The 22781-nt window shown below is 46.4% G+C and overlaps 3 non-coding genes and 1 pseudogene across 3 annotated transcripts; all 4 read left to right on the top strand.

The window, feature by feature from the left end:
• Window positions 1–625: 625 nt before the first annotated feature.
• LOC141253203 (small nucleolar RNA U3) lies at window positions 626–843 on the top strand. Its single transcript, XR_012314302.1, has one exon. It is a non-coding gene; the product is annotated as a small nucleolar RNA U3 (small nucleolar RNA).
• Window positions 844–2887: 2044 nt separating this feature from the next.
• LOC141253627 (small nucleolar RNA U3) lies at window positions 2888–2976 on the top strand (annotated as a pseudogene).
• A 1476-nt stretch (window positions 2977–4452) lies between these two features.
• Window positions 4453–4661, top strand: LOC141253603 (small nucleolar RNA U3). Its single transcript, XR_012314687.1, has one exon. It is a non-coding gene; the product is annotated as a small nucleolar RNA U3 (small nucleolar RNA).
• A 17436-nt stretch (window positions 4662–22097) lies between these two features.
• LOC141253214 (small nucleolar RNA U3) lies at window positions 22098–22315 on the top strand. Its single transcript, XR_012314313.1, has one exon. It is a non-coding gene; the product is annotated as a small nucleolar RNA U3 (small nucleolar RNA).
• The last annotated feature ends 466 nt before the right edge of the window (window positions 22316–22781 follow it).

Below are 22781 nucleotides of genomic sequence, written 5' to 3'. Positions count from 1 at the left end.
ATGGTCCACAACCCTTGCTGCTCCCTCTCACAATTTTCCCCACTGCCTCATTACATGCAAGCACGACTGGTCCTTTGCCTCTCTGCGGCTCAGTGATCCCAGCAAAGTGATGAGGTCAGCTGTGTGTGACCTCTTCACTCTACTGCACATCGGGGTGAGGAGCTGAGGAACGCTCCCCTACGTCCCCTCGCTGCAGTGTTAGCTCAGATGTATTCACGTCTAAGAGACGTGAATACAGCTGAGCGCAGGGAGAAGGGAGCGATCGGCGAGTCGCTTGCTGTGGAGCCCTGGCTTAAGTATATCGGAGCGCTGTGCACTCCGATATAGTTAAGCATAGCGTAGCTCCCGGTGGGCGCCCTGTGGTGGCCCCCCCTGAGCACGGGGCCCGGGGCGACTGCACCCTTTGCCTCGCCCATCCCCCTCCGGTAGCTACGCTACTGGTGTATCCCCCTGTCTGGTTTAAGTCACAGATGCAGATTAGACCAGAGACATCTGTGAGCTGGAGGATTATAGAGCCATCATGTATAGCTTCTATAGAGTCATTATGTGTCATGTTGTGGATTGTCTCCCTAATGTTACACGCAGGGGCCTCTCACCCAGGGGTCATCACGGCCGGGAAGAGGTTAAGACTATACTTTCAGGGATCATTTCTATAGTGTGTAACTTGAGAAATGTGCTCTAAAGTGTCCAAACTCCCCAACCACAAGGAGGAGCTGTAGTGATCTCTCTTGAGCGTGAAGTGAGCTCTCAGTTCTGCTTCATTGCAGAGGCTGATTGCTGGTGATGATCGTTCTCCTTCTCTGTTACAGAGAGGGTGAAGGGGGAGATCACAGGCTGAGTGGTTAGTTTATGTATTATATTAAAATATTTTTTTCAAGTTGATGAAATTTTGGACTTGTATTAATTACTTTATCAAGTGAATTTTAGCCCTTTAATGAGCCTTGATTTATGTTACAAAGTTATATTAGACACTCTGCAGATGTATGTTTGCTCCTTATTAGTGCAAAACAATAGGTCCAATTTGGCTAGTTTGAAGACCTTGTCAGAGGCATTTTATCCAGCCAGTAAAGGCCCCGTCACACTAAGCGATGCAGCAGCGATCCCGACAACGATACGACCTGTCAGGGATCGTTGCTGCATCGCTAATACATCGCTGGTGAGCTGTCAAACAGGCAGGCTCACCAGCGATGAGGGGAGCAGCGATATCGTGGAAAGAATCGTTCCACGATGTCCTGCTCCCGTTACCAGCCTGCTGCTTAAGCAGGAGCAGGCTGGTAACTATGGTAAATATCGGGTTACTAAGTGCGCGTGTGCCCCTAGTAACCCGCTGTTTACCATGGATACCACTCTGCTACGGTGCGCTGGAGCCTCCGCGCACCGTAGCAGAGTGGTATCCATGGTAAACAGCGGGTTACTAAGTGTGCGCGTGCCCCTAGTAACCCGATGTTTACCATAGTTACCAGCCAGATCGTTGGTCCCGCTGGTCACACACAGCGATGTGTGCTGGCCAGCGGGAGGCCAACGACCAAAAAATGGTCCAGGAGACTTTGCAACGATCAGCGACCTCACAGCAGGGGCCTGATCGTTGCAAAGTGTCACACATAGCGACATCGCTAGTGAGGTCGCTGGTGAGTCACCAAAACCGTGACACAGCAGCGATCTCGCTAGCGATATCGCTTAGTGTGACGGGGCCTTAAGACCTCTTTGATAAGATCACTGATGAGAAACATTCACCCCAACAGGTATCTGCAAACGGAGTGTCTGGTTTGACTTCTTATCTTAAGTCATGTGGCAAAGATCATTAAAGGGTCGATTTTTACCTTTAGGTGGCACTACAGTTCCTCTCTGAAAAGGATATTTGCATATTTAAACTCCCAGAGTAGAATGCCAGGGCCTGTAGTTTCCTTATGCTTGGCTCTCTGCTCAAGCAGAAAAGTTTCCCTTTAGACTGACGTGCTGTGGCCTGAGCAACAGAAAAACTTCTGAAGTGAGATAAAAAAATATATATATTTATTCTGTCGTTGTTTTGTTTGTTGTCCGTTGTGAATGACCGGACATGATTTTCTGGTTCAGTGCGAACACGGAAATGTTAAACTTGTGTAGTTATTTTTGTGACCTACATAAAATCTAAACGTTGTGAAAAAAAGTAAAAATTTGGTTTGTGTTACCATTTTCTTAGTAAAGAAATCTGATGTACACATGTGAAGACTTGTATACCTTGTACTTGTACTGTTTGTTCGCACTCCATTCTCCGATGCTCATCTTTGTTGTTTTTTTTTTTTTTTTGCATCAAGTGATTAATGTTTGTGTGTTGAGCTGTAGTTTTTAATGTTGAGGTTTTGATCACTTATCATATATTTTATGGTTATAGTGACCCAAAAATGGAAATTGTGTTGTTTACATTTTTTTTTACGATGTTTACGATTATTACGAGTTATGTAATCATATATTTTCACAGATTGTACTTTTATGGATGCCATAATACTGATGCTTATTACTTCTTTAATATTTTTAACTGGGGAGAAAGGAGACGATTCAATGCCTTTTATAATATTAAAACGTCCGTATTTTTTTTCCAACCAACTCTTACATTTTGTCATATAGCTGGAGGTTGTGGATTATCTTGTCTCTTCATGCACAGGTGACAAGACCTGATCTTCTGATATGTAGATTATATAGGAGGAGCTACAGGCTTAGTGTTTCCCATTGGCTGGTTGAAGTGACATATGCAGATTAGGGCTAGAGACATCTGTGATCTGGAGGATTATGGAGCCATTATACAAGTATAGACGCTTCTATAGGATCATTGTGTGTCAGGTGTGAATGTCTCCCTAATGTTACACACAGGGTCCTATCACCCGGAGGACATCACGGCAAGGAAGAGGTTAAGACTATACTTTCAGGGAGCATTTCTATAGTGTGTAACTTGAGAAATGTGCTTTAAAGCAGTGGTCCCCAACCTTCTTTGCACCAGGGACCGGCTTGAAGCAAGATCATTTTCCCATGGCCCAGCAAGGAGGGGGTGGGGTAATGGAGGGATTTGGAGTTTAGTGCATACTTATCATATAGTGTAGACCAGGTCCCCGCCAGGAGCTATGCCGGGAGTCGCATCACTGAGGCCCCATCACGCCCTGCAGCAGGACAGGGCAGCTGTCCTGACAGCTGCTGTTCAGCTGCATTTACTTCATCCCAGGGGCGGACACAGACTGTAGTGGGCCCCTGTGCAAGAAATTTTTTGGGGCCCCCCCCGCCCTTCATAAGGCAACAAAGTTATGTAAACATAACCCCCCCCCATGTGCAACTGTCACCCCCCCATGTGCAGCTCACCCCCCGTGCATCTCTCATCCCCCTCCGTGCATCTCTCACCCACCCCGTGCATCTCTCATCCACCCCCCGTGCATCTCTCATCCCCTCCGTGCATCTCTCATCCCCCCCGTGCATCTCTCATCCCCCCCGTGCATCTCTCATCCCCCCGTGCATCTCTCATCTCTCCCCTCCCCCCATGTGCATCTCTCATATCTCCCCTCCCCCCCATGTGCATCTCTCCCCTGCCCCCCATGTGCATCTCTCATCTCTCCCCTCCCCCCATGTGCATCTCTCATCTCTCCCCTCCCCTTCCCCCCATGTGCATCTCTCATCTCTCCCCTCCCCCATGTGCATCTCTCATCTCTCCCCTCCCCCATGTGCATCTCTCATCTCTCCCCCCCATGTGCATCTCTCATCTCTCCTCTCCCCCCCATGTGCATCTCTCATCTCTCCCCTCCCCCCCATGTGCATTTCTCATCTCTCCCCTCCCCCCCATGTGGATCTCTCATCTCTCCCCTCATCTCTCCCCTCCCCCCATGTGCATCTCCCATTCCCCCCACTCCTAGTTAATTGTATTTAAAAAAAAATAAAACTTGTTATACTTACCCCCATGCGATCCCTGCAGAATCCTGGCGCTCGTCCAAATCGCTGACACCAGGTTCTCCTGCCTTCCGGTCATGTGACGGCGCCGTCACATGACCGGAAGTCAGAGGAATTATGAGATGTCCTGGACCCGGCGCTTTGCATGGGGCCGGGGGCCCCATGAGGAGAGAGACGCACAAGAGGGGGGCTCCGAGGGGGCTCCTACCGGCCGGGCCCCATACTGGAGTCAGGGCAGTCATACCCTGATGGCGGCCCTGCTGGAGGCTGGAGGGGCCCCCTCTCCCTCGGGGCCCCCGTTCAATGAACCGGCTGCACGGGCGGTAGTTCCGCCCCTGCTTCATCCTGCTTCAGGACCTGTGGTGACATCACAGTTATGTACCTTGATGTCATCACAGGTCCTCTACAGGTCTACCCTGCGGGAGTCTAGAACAGCGGGCAGCATCCACCCCACACAGTGTGCTCTGAGCCACCGCAGACCAGAGCACACTGTCAATGTTTAGTGATTGTCTGTGGCGGTGCCGCGGACCGGCTGAAAAACCCCAACGGCCCGGTCCTGGTCCGCGGACCGGCGGTTGGGGACCTCTGCTCTAAAGTGTCCAAACTCCCCAACCACAAGGAGGAGCTGTAGTGATCTCTCCTGAGCGTGAAGTGAGCTCTCAGTTCTGCTTCATTGCAGGGGCTGATTGCTGGTGATGATCATTCTCCTTCTCTGTTACAGAGAGGGTGGAGGGGGAGATCACAGGCTGAGTGGTTGGGTTTATGCATTGTATTAAAAACTTAACATTATTATAGTGCCATTTATTTCATTGCACTTTACATGTGAAAAAGGGGCTTACATAGCAAAAACAATACAATAATATTGAACAAAATGGCGACTGGTACAGGAAGAGTGAGGACTCTGCCCACAAGGGCTCACAATCTGGAAGGGGTGGGTGAGGGTAGGGCTGGTTGTGGAGCGGTATGGTGGAGCGATGGTTAATGCAGGTTGTAGGTTTGTCAGAAGAGGTGGGTCTTCACGTTCCTTTTGAATGTTTCCACTGTTGGTGAGAGTCTGATATGTTGGGGTAGAGCGTTCCAGAGTAGAGGGGATGCATGGGAGAAATCTTGTATGCAATTATGGGAGGAGGAGATCTTGTGAGGATCGGAGGTTGCGTGCGGGTAAGTACCGGGAGACTAGGTCAGAGATATATGGAGGAGACAGGTTGTGAAAGACTTTGTATGCCATGGTTAGGGTTTTGAACTGGAGTTTCTGAGCAATGGGGAACCATTGAAGAGATTGACAGAGAGGAGAGGCCGGGGAATAGCGGGGGGACAGGTGGATTAGTCGGGCAGCAGAGTTTAGGATAGATTGGAGGGGTTCAAGAGTGTTGGAAGGGAGGTCACAGAGCAGGAGGTTGCATTAGTCGAGGCGGGAGATGATGAGGGCATGCACTGGTGTTTTTGCAGATTCGCGGTTGAGGAATGTGCGGATCCGGGAGATATTTTTAAGTTGGAGTCAGCAGGAAGTGGAAAGGGCTTGGATATGTGGTTTGAAGGAGAGTTCAGAGTCCAAGGTTACCAAAAGCGAGTTTGAGGGACTGGGGAGAGTGGACAGCCATTGACATTGATAGATAGGTCAGTTGGGGGGGTTGAATGAGATGGCTGAAATAAGGATGAATTCTGTTTTGTCCATGTTAAGTTTTAGAAATCTAGCAGAGAAGGATGAAACAGCAGACAGACATTATGGGATTTTGGTTAGTAGGGAGGAGATATCGGGTCCAGAGAGGTAGATCTGTGTGTCGTCGGCATAGAGGTGATAATGAAAGCCATGAGACTCTATGAGCTGTCTCAGGCCTAGGGTGTAGATGGAGAAGAGCAGGGGTCCTAGAACTGAACCTTTTGTTTTAGTAGAATAAGTTATTCTTTGTATTGGTATTAGTTACTTTACCATGTGATTAATAACTTTATTATGAGCCTTAATTTGTAGTAATAAGTCAAATTATTCATTTTATTTGCAGATGTGTATTTGCTTCTCATCAGTGCAAAGCAATAGGAAGGATTTGGTTAGTTTGAAGATCTTGTCAGTGTAATAGTGGGGAAGGATGTAGCCTTGTTTCGGCACTGATGTAGTTAAAAGAGAATGTTCCCGGAGTTAGACCTCTCTGAACTATTGTTAGGCCAAGCTAAGGGGTTAGCTGCAGTGGTCCAGTCAGTAGAGTAGAGGGGGAACTTAGTGCCATGATCAAGCCTCGAGTATTTATAGAGCTAGTTCCTGACATAATTCCTTATGGGCTGCAGTACTTGTAACCAGCCACAAGATGCCACTGTCCCGGGTGCAGATGCCAGGTTGGGTCTGCCAGCAGTATTGCAGACAGTGATGGGGATAATGGTTGTGATGACAGCCCACAGAGGGTGGGCACTCTAGGAAATCTGTGGTGAGTTTCCCAGAACAAGTCAGTAGAGTTAGGATAGTGAACCTTACCGGCAGCCTGAGTATATGGTGGCTGCTAGGGTAGACGGGAGCTCCGTACCGTCAGACAGTGGGATCACCAGTGTGAAGATCTCCATACGCAAGAGTCCTGTTAGCCGGCCGGAGAAACTCAACAGAGGTATTGAGGACCCAGGGCACTTCTAGTCTGCAGGTAGCAAAGGCAGATAGGACTCCAGGCTAAGACGTGGGGGAGATATAGGATCCGGATACACTGTTGGTATTAAAGAAGATTCTCTTGGGCTAGAGATTAGAGTCACAGAGATGCTTCACTGAAAGAGGGAACCAGGGCTGAAGAAGTTGCTAGCGCCTGTGAGGGAGATGAAAACCTGTCGGGCCTTATTCATTATATCTGCCTGTAAATATTGTACATATTCCTCTTCCCCAAGTAAAGTTCAAGTTATGGTTAAGTACCTCGTGTCCTCTGAATTTATTGCTGCTCTGGTCCCAGAAGAGAAATGCCTGGAGACAGCCACGATCGGATGGTCTGAAGTGGGTGGAGAGCACCACATACACAGCCACACATCAGAGGGAGGACACAAATTGTCTGAAGGGTGCCAGAGCGATCAGGGGCTACAGCTCGCCCACGACTACCTCGCTGGGGCATCTTACATCAGAGGCATCTTTTCCAACCAGATAAGACTTCCTGCCTTGCCCTGGTGAGAAACATTCACCCCAAAACGTGTCTGCAAATGGAGTGTCATTACGTGTGGTAACGTCTCTGGAAAACTTCAACATATCCCAGTGATTCTGAGATTGTTTTTTTGTGACATATTGTACTTCATGATAATGGTAAATTTACTTGATGTGACTTGTGTTTATTTGTGAAAAAGTTGCAATTTTGGTGAGAATTTTGAAAAAAAAAATATCGCAATTTTCAAACTTTCAATCTTTATATCTGTAACCCCTTACTTGCGATGTACATAATAATACATCCCTGTGCCCTGGTACTTATGGACCAGGTACGTATAATTATATATGTATTATATATACATATATATATTATTACCATATGGCGATCGCGCCCGCACACAGACTGTATGGGCTTGATCGCCGCCAGGTGTTAGCTGATTCTGATATATTGTATATATATTGTACCCATAAATAAATATTGCTATGAAAAAAAAACAAAAAAAACAAACAAATTACCTGACCTATAAAACCGTCCTTTAGTGAACACCGTAAAAAAAACAAAAAAAAAAAACAAAGCACAAAACGATGCTTTATCATCATACCGCTGAACAAAAAGTGGAATAAAACGCAATAAAAAAGATGAATGGAAGTAAAAATGGTACCGCTGAAAATCATCTTGTCCCGCAAAAAAACAAGCCGCCATACAGCTCCATCAGCTGAAAAATAAAAAAGCTATAGCTCTCAGAATAAAGTGATACAAATATGTTTTTTTTTCTATAAAATAGTTTTTATTGTGTAAAAGCGCCAAAACATAAAAAAACTAAATGTAGTATTACTGTAAACGTACTGACCTGAAGAATAAAGCTACCTTATCAATTTTACCACACGTGGAACGGCATAAAAAAAAAACAAAAAAACAATTCCCGAATTGTTGGTTTTTGTTTATTCTGCCTCCCAAAAATGGAAATAGAAAGCGATCAAAAAATGTCACTTGCCTGAAAATGGTGCCAATAAAAATGTCAACTTGTCCCACAAAAAAACAAGCCATCACATGACTGTCAGCCGAAATATGGAAAATGATAACTATCAAAATATGGCGATGCAAAAAAAAGCGTCTTTTAGTGTGAGACAGCTGTCAATCATAAAAACCGCGATATAAAACCCCTTGATAAATTCCTTGAGGGGCCTATTTTCCAAAATGGTGTCACTTGTGGAGTGTTTCCACTGTTTAAGCACATCAGGGGCTCCCCAAATGCGACATGGCGTCCGCTAATTATTCATGCAAATTTTAAATTCAAAAAGTCATCAAATGGTGCTCCTTCTCTTCCGAGCCCTGCCGTGCACCCAAACAGTGGTTTTCCCCCACATATGGGGTATCGGCGTGCTCAGAAGAAATTGCACAACACATTTTGGGGTCTATTTTTTCCTGTTACCCTTGCGAAAATAAAAAAAATTGGGGTCTAAAGTAACATTTTTGTGAAAAAAAGTTACATTTTCATTGTTTTTTTCCAAATTCCAAAAATTCCTGTGACGCACCTAAAGAGTTAATAAACTTCTTGAATGTGGTTTTGAGCACCTTGAGGGGTGCAGTTGTTAGAATGGTGTCAATTTTGGGCATTTTCTGTCATAAAGGCCCCTCAAAGTCACTTCAAATGTGATGTGGTCCCTAAAAAAATAGTTTTGTAAATTTTGTTGGAAAAATGATCAATCTCTGGTCAACTTTTAACCCTTATAGCTTCCTAGCAAAAAAAAAATTTGGTGCCAAAATTGTGCTGATGTAAAGTAGACATGTGGGAAATGTTATTTATTAACTATTTTGTGTGACATATCTCTATATTTTAAGGGCATGAAAATACAAAGTTTGAAAATTGCAAAATGTTCACAATTTTTGCCAAATTTCTGCTTTTATCACAAAGTAACGCAAGTCATATTGAAGAAATTTTACCGCTATCATGAAATACAATATGTCACGAAAAAACAGTCTCAGAATCAGTGGGATCTGTTGAAGCGTTCCAGAGTAATTACCTCATAAAGTGACAGTGGTCAGAATTGTAAAAATTGACCTGGTCATTAACGTGCAAACCACATTTGGGGGTAAAAGGATTAAAACACATCCAGTTGTGGAACTTATTTTTATTCCAAGATCTATTGATTCAAATGTACATTTTTCATGGGAAAACCCCTTTAATCCTCTTTTTGACATGTGAACTCTCCAAGATGGAATAGTCTCTGAGCAGGTTGTGGATCAGCCTGATGTAGTCTTGTATGGACATTCTCTCTCTTCACATAATGAGCTAGTTTCTGACAAGTCAAACAGTGTCCATAAACCAGTTTATAAGCCTCCAGGCCTCCTATATGTCTTTAAGAGAGTGGTCCTTCGGAGATAGCGGGTGAAGCACCAAGTGTTTGAGTTAATGATCCGGCGCCACCATAGAGGAAGGAAGAAACAAGACATGGAACTACCAAATGTTTCTCAGCTTACACAGTCCAACAAAACACAATGGAGCTCCACAGTAGGGTGGGAATAACACAGTACACAGCAGGGACACACTTATAAGATTATCTCAGCACAGGAACATTCTTTTTTTTTATCACATCTAATTGTGGAAATTATTATTATTCCAAGATCTATTAATTAAAATGAACTTTGTGGGAAAACCCCTTTAACATATACTACTGGACACGTGAACTTTCAAGTGAGCATCTATTTGAAACTGATCCAATAATCAAAAAAAGGATCCTTTTCAAATTTTCAGCAATCTACTAACTGGTATTATGATATTTCATGTATTTTACAGCTGTACATCTAGCAAGAGCGCGCCCCTTACACAGCAAATATCATAGATACAGGCCTTAGGAGATTGCGGTTGGTTTCCGGTCTTCTCTCCTTGCTGTGAACTGTGGCCCCTGTCAGGTGCCGTTCACACCTGTGGAGAAAGCTTGGCACCATTTTACAGTAGCCCAGCGCTAATCAGAGCGAAGCAGTCACTGAGCACTGAGAACAGGTCAGTAGATTGGCATTAGCAGTACAATATCAGGCCACCCGACCTGTGCTTGACCCGTTCTCACCGCTTTTGCCCTGGTGGCTGAACTTGTTGTCACCGCTATTTAAAGTGTTCAAAGCTTAGCAGTCAAATCATCATGGCTGCTCTGAACAGTGACTGTTTCTTTTTTTTTCCCCTTTTTTGTCCAATATCACAATTTCAAAACTTCAAAAATAAAATTAAAAAATAAAATAGAAAAGTAATATTCACTTTTAAGAAGACAGTAGTTTTAAGGCTGTGTGCCCACGTAGCATTTTTCAAGCGTATATGCTGCGGAATTTCCGCAGCGTAAACGCTTGAAAAACGCATGTATATCCGCACCCCATGGTCCCCAATGGCAGCGTTTATGCTGCGTTCAAAAATCCGCATCATGTCATTTAATTTTGCGTTTCCGCATGCAGAATTGCCTTTGTCCAATGCATAAAAAACGCAAGGCAATTCCGCATGTGGAAAACGCGTGATAAACGCGCGAAAAATGCGCGATAAACGCGTGCGGAATTCCGCATGCGTTTTTCCGGGAGAGGACTTGCAGAAATGAAGCAGAAATTTTCTGCTTCATAAATGCAACGTGGGCACATAGCCTTAATCCCCCCACAACCTGTCCTCCTCTTATGCTAGCACATGTGAGTTGTGAAATTTTAGGAGGTGGGTTTCAGCTGCACCTCATTGATTTTTAATGACATAGTAGAAGGCATTTTGTGGCAAAAGCAATCATGATGACCGACCTTACTATATACTAATGTGCTAATACCAGGGGTGTACTGTCCTTAGCGGCAGGGCAGCCCATGCCCACTATGGCACCCGTGATTCGGGGGAGGGCCCGATGCAGCTTGTTATGGGGCCCCATACCCCCGTCATCCCAATTTCAAATGTATCCGCATTCCTAGGACAAGGATACCGTTGAATAGTGAATCATGGAGCCAAAAGCAACCCGATGCATAATTCTTAAGGTTCATAGGTGAAAACAGGTTATCACCTCTCTAAAAGAGAGGTGATAACTCACTGATCGAAGGATGGCCAACCCCTGTGACCCACACCGATTGGCAGAATGGTGAACTTTTATCAACGTTGGAGAAGATCCACAGTACGCTCAACTCCCGCTTCATTCGTTCTCTATGGGGCAACGCTGCACTCAGCTTTTTTCGTCAGAGGTAATGAATGGAGCTGTGGTCCGGTAAACGTACTGACGCTCTAATCTAAAAAGGGTGAAAGTTCCCTATTCTGTTGATCACTGCAGGTTCCAGCAGTCAGACCCCATGATCAACAGGGGAGACTAGGAAAGCTGTGACGCTGCAAAGAACAGATCTGCCTGGTCATGCTGTGACAGTCCTCCATCCTGAAGCTGCGGCTCAGTATGGGGGTCGGGGGAGGGGGACTTTCTTGCTGTTTGAGCATTGAGTTCAGTCGCTGTCTGAAGACAAGGAATGTGCAGAATAATACGGCTAATACTGAAATAAATAGTGAATAGGAGGCGTTTGTGTGTGTTACCAGTAGTGTTGAGCCACCCCCGTAGTGTTCGAGTTCGGTTCGTCGAACACCCGTGTGTTCGCCGAACTGTTCGTCGAACTGTTCGTCGAACACCTTCGAACACCGTTAAAACCAATGGCAGGCAAACAAAAACACATAGAAACACATAGAAAACACCTTCAAAGGTGTCCAAAAGCTGACAAACTGCTCAGAAGACATAACTAACACATGGAAAAGTGACAAGTACATATAGTCATGCGAAAATAAAAGAGGTGGAGGAGTAAAAGGAGGGGGAGACACAGATATAGGCATGTCATGCCCTTCTAAAATCCAAAAAGTGAGAAGCCGACACGGCCAGTCCGCTCCTGCCCGTGCCACCTCCGTGTCGCCGGGTTTGTGCCAGAGCCGCGGTGAACCCTGACGGCCAGCCCCCCTCTCCCAATACTGGTGCCTGTCCGCTGGTGGGTCGAGCGAGCCCCCCTGTGGTGGAGGCAGCTCTAAGCTTTTTAATTTAAATTGTCTCTCTAATTTGAATGAATACACTTTAAATCCATTTACAAGGATCTATTGGAGGGCAAGTCTCATGCCAGCAGCCGCGGTAATTCCAGCTCCAGTAGCGTCCACTAAAGCTGCTGCAGTTAAAAAGCTTTTATAAGGATCGAGCTCGGCTGTCCACCGCAAGGCATCCTACTGCCAGTCCCAGCCCCTATGCCTTGGGGTGCCTCCTGATGCTCTTCACTAAGTATCCCATGGTCCCGAAGCATTTCCTTTGAAAAAATTAAGTGTCTAAACTACAGGTGGTGCAGCTTGCTTAACAGCCGGGATAATCCGCTTACTAGCAGACACTGCTACTAGGCACAAAGTATTTCCTGGGCTAGATGCAGTTAAAAATTTGTAATTAGATACTCTCGTTGGATGCTGAGAAAGCATTCCATAGAGTCTCCTGGCACGCCATATATGATTCTCTTAAAAAGCTTGGGGTAGGGGTCTAGGGGACCCTTTTATAGCCAAAATCACGGCCCTGTATCGCAATACGTCACCTAGGCTGAAGATAAATGGAACTGTAGCACCCTGAGGGCTCGGTTGCTAAAGACGTATTGCACCTCACCCAGAGGTGTGATATCTCACTCTCAGGTAAGGATGGAGTGTGGATCAGGACCCGACACCTGCATGCATTACACCACATTGCCGTGGGGCAGGGCGACCAATATGCCCCTGAGATGGGCACGACAGTCCCTGTCCCTGGCTGGAGTGGGGGGAGGGAACACTGAGGAAGGGGAACCCTGTAGTGCAGGAGCAGGGAGGAAGCAGTTCCTGGGTGCATTGAGAAGGGAGTATAAAAGGTGGGCACCATCTTAGTTCAGTGCAGAGAAGTCTGAGCAGAAGTGGCAGGGAGCAGGGGCTCTGCATGAGCTCTGCTCCAGAGGCGGGCCTAGTAACAGAGGCCCAGGCCTGGAAGAGGGAGAAGGAAGGAAGAGGAGCGGAGAAGGCTCCAGGAACGAGGAATGAAGGGATCCCAGGGGTGCGGACGGGCGAGTCGCCACCGCACGCCCGAATCCACCTGCGTGGAGGGGTCAGGCCAAAGGGGGAGACCGGTCCCCGAACTAGTGGAGGCAGGAAACGACCCTCAGCTAGAAACCGGAGGCTCTGACATTTTATGTGGCGCAGCCCCTCGCTACACCCGCTAGGAAGGCACCACATAGGGTCAGGGAAACTGGCGCCAAGTTTACCAAGAGGAGGCCCGAGGCAGCCGGACAGAAGTGTTGGTAAGAAAGGCCAGACAAAGGACACACAAAGGGGGTCCTGTGAAGTGCTCCAAAGTTATCTGGGAGTTGTCTGAGCCCCTCACCTGGTGAGCACAGTACGACGTGGGCAGCCGTTACCTGCAGACGTGGTCTGGATAATAAGAACTGTGAGTAAAGGCCCTGAACTGCATCACTGACTCCGTGTCGTTACTGCTGCTGCCCTGCACCATCACCCCCATCCTCCGCATACACTGCCCTGAGGCTATACTCCTCCCGTGGGGAGTTATGCTACGCTCTGCTGCACCCACAACACCAGCCTCAGTGGTCTGCCCTGTAGCGGCGGTTCACTCTGACCGCAATCCACGGGTGGCGTAGTCGGACATTTAAACATGAAAACCACATAAATAGTTCCGCCACTGGTTTGACCGCCCTGAGCCACGGAACTGGGTCGCCGCCACGAAGACTACAACCACCAGCATCCACCAAAAAGGGTCCGGCTCCGGGTGTCCCAAGGCCCAGGGGGTGCGTCAGAACATTTTCATCACCTTTCACAATCACCAATGGAACAAGGCAGTGATGTCCTCTGTCCCCTCTCTTATACATCCTAGTGACGGAGCACCTGCTCTCATCAATTCGCCATAACCCCAATATTAGGTGGATTGAGGTGGGAGGCACCGAGTACAAGTGCTCTCTATTTGCTGATGATGTCCTAGTATATATCACTCAATCACATATATCCATCCATGCTGTTATGGCTGAAATAGATCACTTTGTTACATGGTAAAATTTTAAAATCAATGCAGCGAAGTCTGAGGCCCTCGATGTCTCCCTCCCCAAATCCATATAGGATTCCATCCAGTCCAACTTTCCCTTTGCCTGGCCCTCACAGGGTATCAAATACTTAGGAATTCCTATTCATAGAGACCTCTCCCATCTATGTTATCTTAATTTTGGGCCCTTTATTGAACAACTCCATACAGACCACGGTTGGCAAGTTAGAACTGTAAGATTCACTACGTGAACCACTGGTGTTTTGTGGAAAAGCACATGTACACTGCGTTCCAAATTATTATACAAAAAGTGTTTAGGAGTGATAAGGGAAGAATTTGTTTGTTTGTCAGTTAAACTCATTGATAGTGATGTGTGTCAGGGCTCTTTATATCACTGTAAGCAATTGCAGACACCTGTGCTAATTAGTTTGGCAGGTGTGTCCAATGAAAGGCAAGACTACTTAAGAAGGCTCTCTCACATTATTAAGCAGCCTACATTTTCTGCCAAAATGGGAAAGAAAAAGGATGTGTCGGCTGCTGAGAAGCAACAAATTGTGGAGTGTTTAGGTCAAGGCATGACTACAATCAACATTGTGCGATGATCAGGATGAAGTGTCTTGGCAATCAAGAAGTATGTAGCTGATTCACAGTACACACGTGTGCGTGCTGATAAGGGCAAATTGAGGACTCTTTCCTACAGGCAATTACGTCAGGTTGAAAGAGCAGCGGCAAAAAAGCCTTGTCATAGCAGCAGACAAGTTTTTGAAGCTGCTTGTGCCTCCAACGTCCCCCGAACAACAAGATGCAGGGTCCTTCAGAGGTTTGCAGCTGTGCATGCGCCATCCTGTCGACCTCCTCTATCCACTTCACACAAGCAGAAACGGCTCCAGTGGGCCAAACATTACATGAAGACTGATTTCAAAACTGTTTTGTTCACGGATGAGTGCCGTGCAGCGCTCGATGGTCCAGATGGATGGAGTGGAGGATGGCTGGTTGATGGACACCCCACGCAAACACGGCTACAGCGCCAACAAGGAGGAGGTGGAGTAATGTTTTGGGCTGGAATCATGGGGAGAGAGATTGTCGGCCCCTTTAGGATCCCTGAAGGCGCTAAAGATGAACTCCATAATGTATGTGGATTTTCTCAAACAGCACTTCCTGCCATGGTTCAAGAAGAAGAACCGTGTATTTCACAGCAAGATCATTTTTCTGCATGATAATGCACCATCTCATGCTGCACATAAAACATCTGCATCTCTGGCTGATATGGGCATAAAAGGGGACAAACTTATGGTGTGACCCCCATGCTCCCCTGACCTCTACCCCATTCAGAACCTTTGGAGCATCATTAAAAGGAGTGTCTATGATGGCGGGAGGCAGTTCACATCTAAGCAACAGCTCTGGGAGGGTATTCTGTCCTCATGCAAAACAATTGAAGCAGAAACCATCCAAAACCTGACAAATTCAATGGACGAGAGAGTTCAGAAGCTCCTTTCGAACAAGGGGTCCTATGTGAAAATGTAACATCACCTAGAATAAAGTTTTGAGTTGAAAACTGTTTGATTTCAGTTTCTAACAACCTGCTAATGCTTATAATTTCAAAAATGACCATTTTTTTGGTCTTTATTAAAATGAAAAGGTTGATCGAAAAGTTTGGGGGATCTAAGAGTGTGGCAACCCAGTAGTCATGATTACTTCGAATTCTGACAATATGAGGGTCATGCTGCAGGTAGTGCAGCAAGAAGGCACTTATGTGCCTTGCGCATCTCGGAGCCCCAAAATTATTTTCCGAGCTAGATGCAGCTAAAAATTATTTTTAATTTTAAATCTGGTGAAGCTTTAGTATAGATGGCCTAATAGGATCAGTGCTGCACACTGCTACAAAGCCCAAATTATTTTCCAGTCAAGATACAGATAAACATGATTAGTAATTTGAAAGCTTAAAACGGTTGGTAGGGTGATTTTAACCAATCATCAAGCTTTTACTCTCCCCAGGATGACACAGGGGTAGAAAAGTCGTTTCGGATCCATGATTTGTTCATCTTTATGAACGTGAGTCTGTCTACATTATCAGTGGAGAGCCGCGTGCGCTTATCTGTCAGCACACCACCAGCAGCGCTGAACACACGTTCAGACAGAACGCTGGCTGCGGGGCATGACAAGATCTCCAAGGCGTAAGTGGCTAGCTCCGGCCATTTATCCAGATTGGAAGCCCAAAAAGAGCAAGGGTCCAGTGACACAGTCGTGGCTTCAATGTTTACTTGGAGATACTCCTGTACCATCGTCTCTAGGCGTTGACTATGTGTCAGACTTCTTGTCTCCTGTGGCCTTGCAATGGATGGGCTAAAAAAGTGGTGAAATGATTCCGCAAAATTGATGTTACCAGCAGATACTGTGGTTCTGTCACGGTTTGAGTGCTGAACACTTGACGGTCCCACGGTTGGCAAGTTGGAACTGTGAGATTCACTACGTGCACCACTGGTATTTTGTGGAAAAGCACATGTAAGATTCTGCAACAGTCTCTGCTGATACTCCTGCATGCGTGCATCCCTTTCTATGGCAGGAATAATTTCTGCAAATTTACTTTTGTACCGGGGATCTAACAGTGTGGCAACCCAGTAGTCAGGATTATTTCTAATTCTCACAATTCGAGGGTCATGTTGCAGGTAGTGCAGCAAGAAGGCACTCATGTGTGTTGCGCATCCAGGAGCACCAAGTCCCTGTTGTGTTGGTGGCGAGGTAACAATCATGCTTCCTTCCTCTGTCCTCTCCCCCCAACCTCGCACAACAGAAATGTGATCAAGGTCTCCCTCATCTGATGAGTCTTCCATCAGTTCGTCCTCCACTTCTTCCTGGGCTCCTGCACCTTCCTCACTAGTTTGGCTGCTACCATGCGCCCTGGTAAAACCATCTCCCCCACCCTCACATGCCTGCCGCCTTGGTGCTGCCGACCGTCTGGACCTTGCAGATGTTAGCCCTTCCGCATACAACTCCTCCTCCTCTACTTCCTCCACCTCCTCTTGTGCCACCACCTGACTCCGAATTCTGTTTAACATGTGCTCCAGCATGTAAATCACCGGAATAGTCATGCTGATAATGGCATCGTCAGCACTAAACATCTTCGTCGCCATTTCAAAACTGTGCAGAAGGGTGCATAGGTCCCTGATCTGAGACCACTCCTCCAGCGTGATTTGCCCCACCTCTGAATCTCGTTGGCCCAGGCTATACGTCAGAACGTATTGCACCAGGGCTTGTCGGTGCTGCCACAGTCGCTGCAACATGTGCAGAGTTGAATTCCACCGGGTAGGCACATCGCATTTTAGCCGGTGAAGTGGCAGGCCCAACGACTTCTGTAGAGATGTAAGTCGCTGAGCTGCGGGATGCGAACGGCGGAAGTGAGCACACAGCGACCGTGCCCTCTGCAGAAGGCCATCTAGTCTGGGATAGTGGGCTAAAAATTGCTGGACAACCAGGTTCAACACGTGAGCCATACAAGGCACGTGTGTGACATTGCCCCGGCGAAGGGCCGCACCCAGGTTTGCAGCATTGTCGCACACGGCCTTCCCTGGTTTCAGGTCCAGTGGAGACAACCATTCATGAAATTGGTTCTCCAGAGCTGACCACAACTCCTCAGCTGTGTGACTCACATTTCCCAGACATTTCAATGTAAAAACCGCCTGATGACGTTGAGCTCTACTGCCAGCATAGTAAGGAGGTGTGCAGGATCCCTTCTGCGCAGTTAGAAAGCTTGTGGCATGACCAGACAGGCTTTGGGTGCAGGTGGAAGACCGAGAGGAGGTTGAGGAGGCAGAAGCAGTGGTGGAAAAATGACATAAAGAGGATTGACGCACAACTCGTGGGGACGGCAAGACTTGGACAGCAGCCCCTTGTCCTGCTGTCACCATAGTTACCCAGTGCCCAGTCAGCGACATGTAACGCCCCTGTCCATGCCTACTCGTCCAAGTGTCTGTGGTGAAATGCACCCTGTCACACACAGAGTTTCTCAAAGAAGCGGTGATGTTGTGTGCGACATGCTGGTGGAGCGCAGGCACACCTTTCTTTGAGAAGTAGTGCCGACTGGGCATCTGGTACTGGGGCACTGCGACGGACATAAGGTCTCGAAAATCCTCTGTGTCCACCAGGCGGAAAGGCAGCATTTCTGTAGCCAAGAGCTTGCAGATGGTGAAATTCAACCTCTTAGCTTTCTCATGGCTAGGAGGAAATGGTCTTTTACTTGTCCACATCTGAGGGACCGAGGGCTGGCTATTGTGCTTAGACGGGGTTGATAAGGGTGTCCCTGGCAAACTGCCGGTCTGTGAGGAAGATGCAGGCGGACATGTTAGGTTGCCTTGATCCAAAGGTGGTGCTATCGATGTCGGACAGCGCTCAAGACCAGCTGGTGTTACCACCTCCAAAGAAAATGATGACCTGCCAATCACGCTGGCTGTTGCGGGTAAAGAGGTGGCAGGTCTGCGCCCCAAAACAGGTGTGACTGCTGTCCCCCCAGTCACAGAGGATGAAGAGGCCGCGGATGCACAAGATATGGCAGACGGTGGTTGGCCCGGCCGGCTAGACCGCATTGTAGCACACTGAGCTTCCCACTGCAACTTATGCTTCATGTCCATGTGCCGGTTCATGCATGAAGTACTCAAACTATGTATTTTTTGGCCTCTACTTAGCTTTTGCTGACAAATGTTACAGATAACACGAGTTGGGTCATCTTTATCGATCTGAAAAAATGCCCAGGCTATGCAAGGCTTAGCACCCATGCGACCTGAAGAGCCACCACGACTTGTGGTGAGAGGCAGAGTTGTGTTTGAGGATGCAGTTGTTGACGTGCTTCCAGTACTACGTCTCTGTCCAGGAAGGCGCAACCTGACCTCGTCGTCACTAGCATCTTCCTCCACCTCCTCTGCTGACCTCATCTCTTGGCTGACTGTGGGTTGACAGTAAGTGGGATCTCCGACCTCATCATCATCACCCTGTGCGTTATCACACCCGTCGTCCTCAGAGCCAACCTGTTCCTGCCCTGACAAAAAACTAAAGTTGTCGCTCCAATCAGGTATTTGAGTCTTATCATCGTCTTCCTCATTGTCTCCACCAACAGGAGTTACAGTTTGGGAATGAGGGTCTACATTATGGTCAGAACCTTCTGCGTCTGGTCCTGGATCCGACTCATAAAGATTCTGGGCATCAGTGCAGATCATTTCCTCGTCTGGATTCACAGAAGCGCTGGAGTCGACCTCTGATTCCCAGGCTATAGTATGAGTAAACAGCTCTGCAGACTCAACCATCTGTTCTACCTCATACTCAGACGGGCAGCTGGAGATTTGGGAGCTGTGAGGAAGCAAGTGCGATTTGGGTGACACCTTTGAGGACTGGAGTATTTGTGATGTTGAAGTTGATGTGGAGGAGAGCCCACTTAAAGGAGCACTTGATATCCGTTGAAGCACCTGCTGTTTTTGTGCCTCATCTGGAATTTGTAGCGATTGGCGTGGCCGTAAGAAAGGGATCTTATCACATTGTCCGCTAAAAGAAGTAGACATTTTAGTTTGGCTGGAAGATGGTCTTTCTTCTGCACCTACCCCACGGACACAACCTTTTTTCCCCTTCCCAACACGCCTATTCCCCTTTCCACCAGCAGCAGGCCTTTTTCCACTCATTTTGGTGGTTAACTAATTCACAACTCTGGAGTTGTTTGCACAAAAAAACAATGGATGGTAACCGAGCAGAGCTGAGTGGCCAAACTGTGGTATTAGGCCAAAACTATTGGCTGGGTTAGATGCAGAAAAAAATTATTTTTAATTTGCAACCTGATGGAGGTCAGTATAGATGGACTAATAGACCAAGTCCCACACACCGCTAGAAGCCCAAATATTTTTTCAGAGCTAGATGCAGAAAAAAATTATTTTTAATTTGCAACCTGATGGAGGTCAGTATAGATGGACTAATAGACCAAGTCCCACACACCGCTAGAAGCCCAAATATTTTTTCAGAGCTAGATGCAGAAAAAAATTATATTCAATTTGCAACCTGCTGGAGGTCAGTATAGAAGGACTAATAGAACAAGTCCCACACACTGCTAGAAGCCCAAATATTTTTTCAGAGCTAAATGAAGAAAAAAATTATTTTTAATTTGCAACCTGATGGAGGTCAGTATAGATGGACTAATAGACCAAGTCCCACACACCGCTAGAAGCCCAAATATTTTTTCAGAGCTAGATGCAGAAAATTTTTTTATTCAATTTGCAACCTGATGGAGGTCAGTATAGATGGACTAATAGACCAAGTCCCACACACCGCTAGAAGCCCAAATATTTTTTCAGAGCTAGATGCAGAAAAAAATTATATTCAATTTGCAACCTGCTGGAGGTCAGTATAGAAGGACTAATAGAACAAGTCCCACACACTGCTAGAAGCCCAAATATTTTTTCAGAGCTAAATGAAGAAAAAAATTATTTTTAATTTGCAACCTGATGGAGGTCAGTATAGATGGACTAATAGACCAAGTCCCACACACCGCTAGAAGCCCAAATATTTTTTCAGAGCTAGATGCAGAAAAAAAATATTTTTAATTTGCAACCTGATGGAGGTCAGTATAGATGGACTAATAGACCAAGTCCCACACACCGCTAGAAGCCCAAATATTTTTTCAGAGCTAGATGCAGAAAAAAATTATATTCAGTTTGCAACCTGATGGAGGTCAGTATAGATGGACTAATAGAATGATGCTATGCCCAAAAGATTTTACTTCACTAGGTGCAGTAAAAAAATTGGTATTCTATACACAGGTGTTATATCTTGCAACACAGATAGGCTACTCCACTGACTAACACACTCTGCAATAGGCCAAAAAGGATTAGCTTTGCTAGATTCAGCCAAATGCTGTGAAAAAAACTTGCACAGCACTGGCACAGACCTGCCTGGCAAAAACTGATAGGAACTCATGTAACCTAGTCCTGAAAAGGACTCCAATTACAATTAGTCTTTACTCCCACAACCTATCTATTTAAGAGCACAGACCTCCCTGATAAAAGTCGTAGGAAATGCTGTAACCTAGTCCTTAAAAGGACTGCAATCACAACTATTCCCTACTCCCAAGCTATCTGTATATTTGTGCGAAAATTGGCTTGAAATTAACAAGGTATAGCACACACAGCAACAGCGGTGCCGTCTAACACGCAGCTGCAGCAGTGAGAAAATGGTGGCGACGGGGAAAATGGCTTGGTCTTATAGGGCAAGGACATGTGACATACACTGCCAATCACACATGCCCTTGCTTGTGTGAAAAAAAGCACTTCGCTCCGTGTGTGCGCTGCTGATAGGCTGACAGATTGCACCTCCCCACTGCAAATGCGGGAAAGAGAAAAAAAAATGGAGATCTTCATTGTTCCTGCAGAGATCCATCCCCTGCCCCTCCCCCCGCCCCGCTGTACACTCAAACTGCGTATTAACATTAATTTTCATCATTACTGAGAAAAAATCCAGTTATGATTTTGGTGCACGAACAGTTATCGAACATAACCTCGAACAGCCGAATTTTTCTCAAATTGTTCGTGTTCGCCGACCGGCTCGAACACCGCCCAAAACAGCTCGAATTTGAGATTGGCGAACAGTTCGAGTAGAACAACGCTCATCTCTAGTTACCAGCCCTGACTATATCCCCTGACTGGTCCTGTACGTCCTTCCTATAAGCCATGCTTGTCTTTACCATGCAGAGGTGCCTAGGACAGGAAATGTGGGTGAAGGAGGGGCGGCACCTGCAGGGCAGTCACCTGATCAGTGCAGGGGAATAGGCGGAGCAACAGAGGGGAACTTGTCTCCCACTGGCTGCTTGAATTCCCATTTGCTAATTTACAGAAGAGAGCAGATGCATTATGGGTGTCATGTCTTCCGGCTCTTATACAAGTATAGAGGCTTCTAGTTACACTGCAGTCACATTGCTGATCACTCACAATGTATCCGGGCTCACAGGGTCATTATGTGTCATGTTATGTGATGTCTCCCTAATGTGACACGCAGGGTCCTATCACCCGGAAGTCATCACGGCTGGGAAGAGGCTAAGACTATACTTTCAGGGATCATTTCTATAGTGTGTAACTTGAGAAATGTGCTGTAAAGTGTCCAAACTCCCCAACCACAAGGAGGAGCTGTAGTGATCTCTCCTGAGCGTGAAGTGAGCTCTCAGTTCTGCTTCATTGCAGGGGCTGATTGCTGGTGATGATTGTTCTCCTTCTCTGTTACAGAGAGGGTGGAGGGGGAGATCACAGGCTGAGTGGTTGGATAATTTGTTGTTCTAAAGTTAATATCATCTATATAAATACTGATATGTTCAAAATTGATAAGTAGTCTTGAAGTGATGTCTTTATTGGTTAACAAAAAAATTTACATTTGTAAGCTTTCAGAGCGCAAAGGTTCCTTCTTCAGGCAAGATATATGAATTACTGAAGCACAACATTTAAAAGATGTTACAGCTAAGGAGAGTGAACGCAAAGTGATCGGTGTTTGTATTGGATGCAACCGTTTTCTGGGAAATCTCTTTTACTGGTCGGGTTCAGTGCCAAGTAAAGTTTGTTGAAAGACTGCAGCACATCCAGTCAACAAGCTTTTAGTCTGTGGGCATTTCTGTAGCCAAGTATAAACTCCGGATGACAGGTGGTGCCGTCATTGTGTTTTGACTAAAGTAGGGATAGTGTAAAATAAATAATTAAAAAAAATGATGTGGGGTCCCCCATATTTTTAATAA

The sequence above is a fragment of the Phyllobates terribilis genome, unplaced genomic scaffold, assembly GCF_046119375.1.
Source record: "Phyllobates terribilis strain yellow unplaced genomic scaffold, ASM4611937v1 Scaffold_2__4_contigs__length_985480577, whole genome shotgun sequence".
Taxonomy (NCBI): domain Eukaryota; kingdom Metazoa; phylum Chordata; class Amphibia; order Anura; family Dendrobatidae; genus Phyllobates; species Phyllobates terribilis.
Note: the sequence above shows the minus strand (reverse complement) of the source record. Positions and strands in the feature narration are given on the sequence as shown.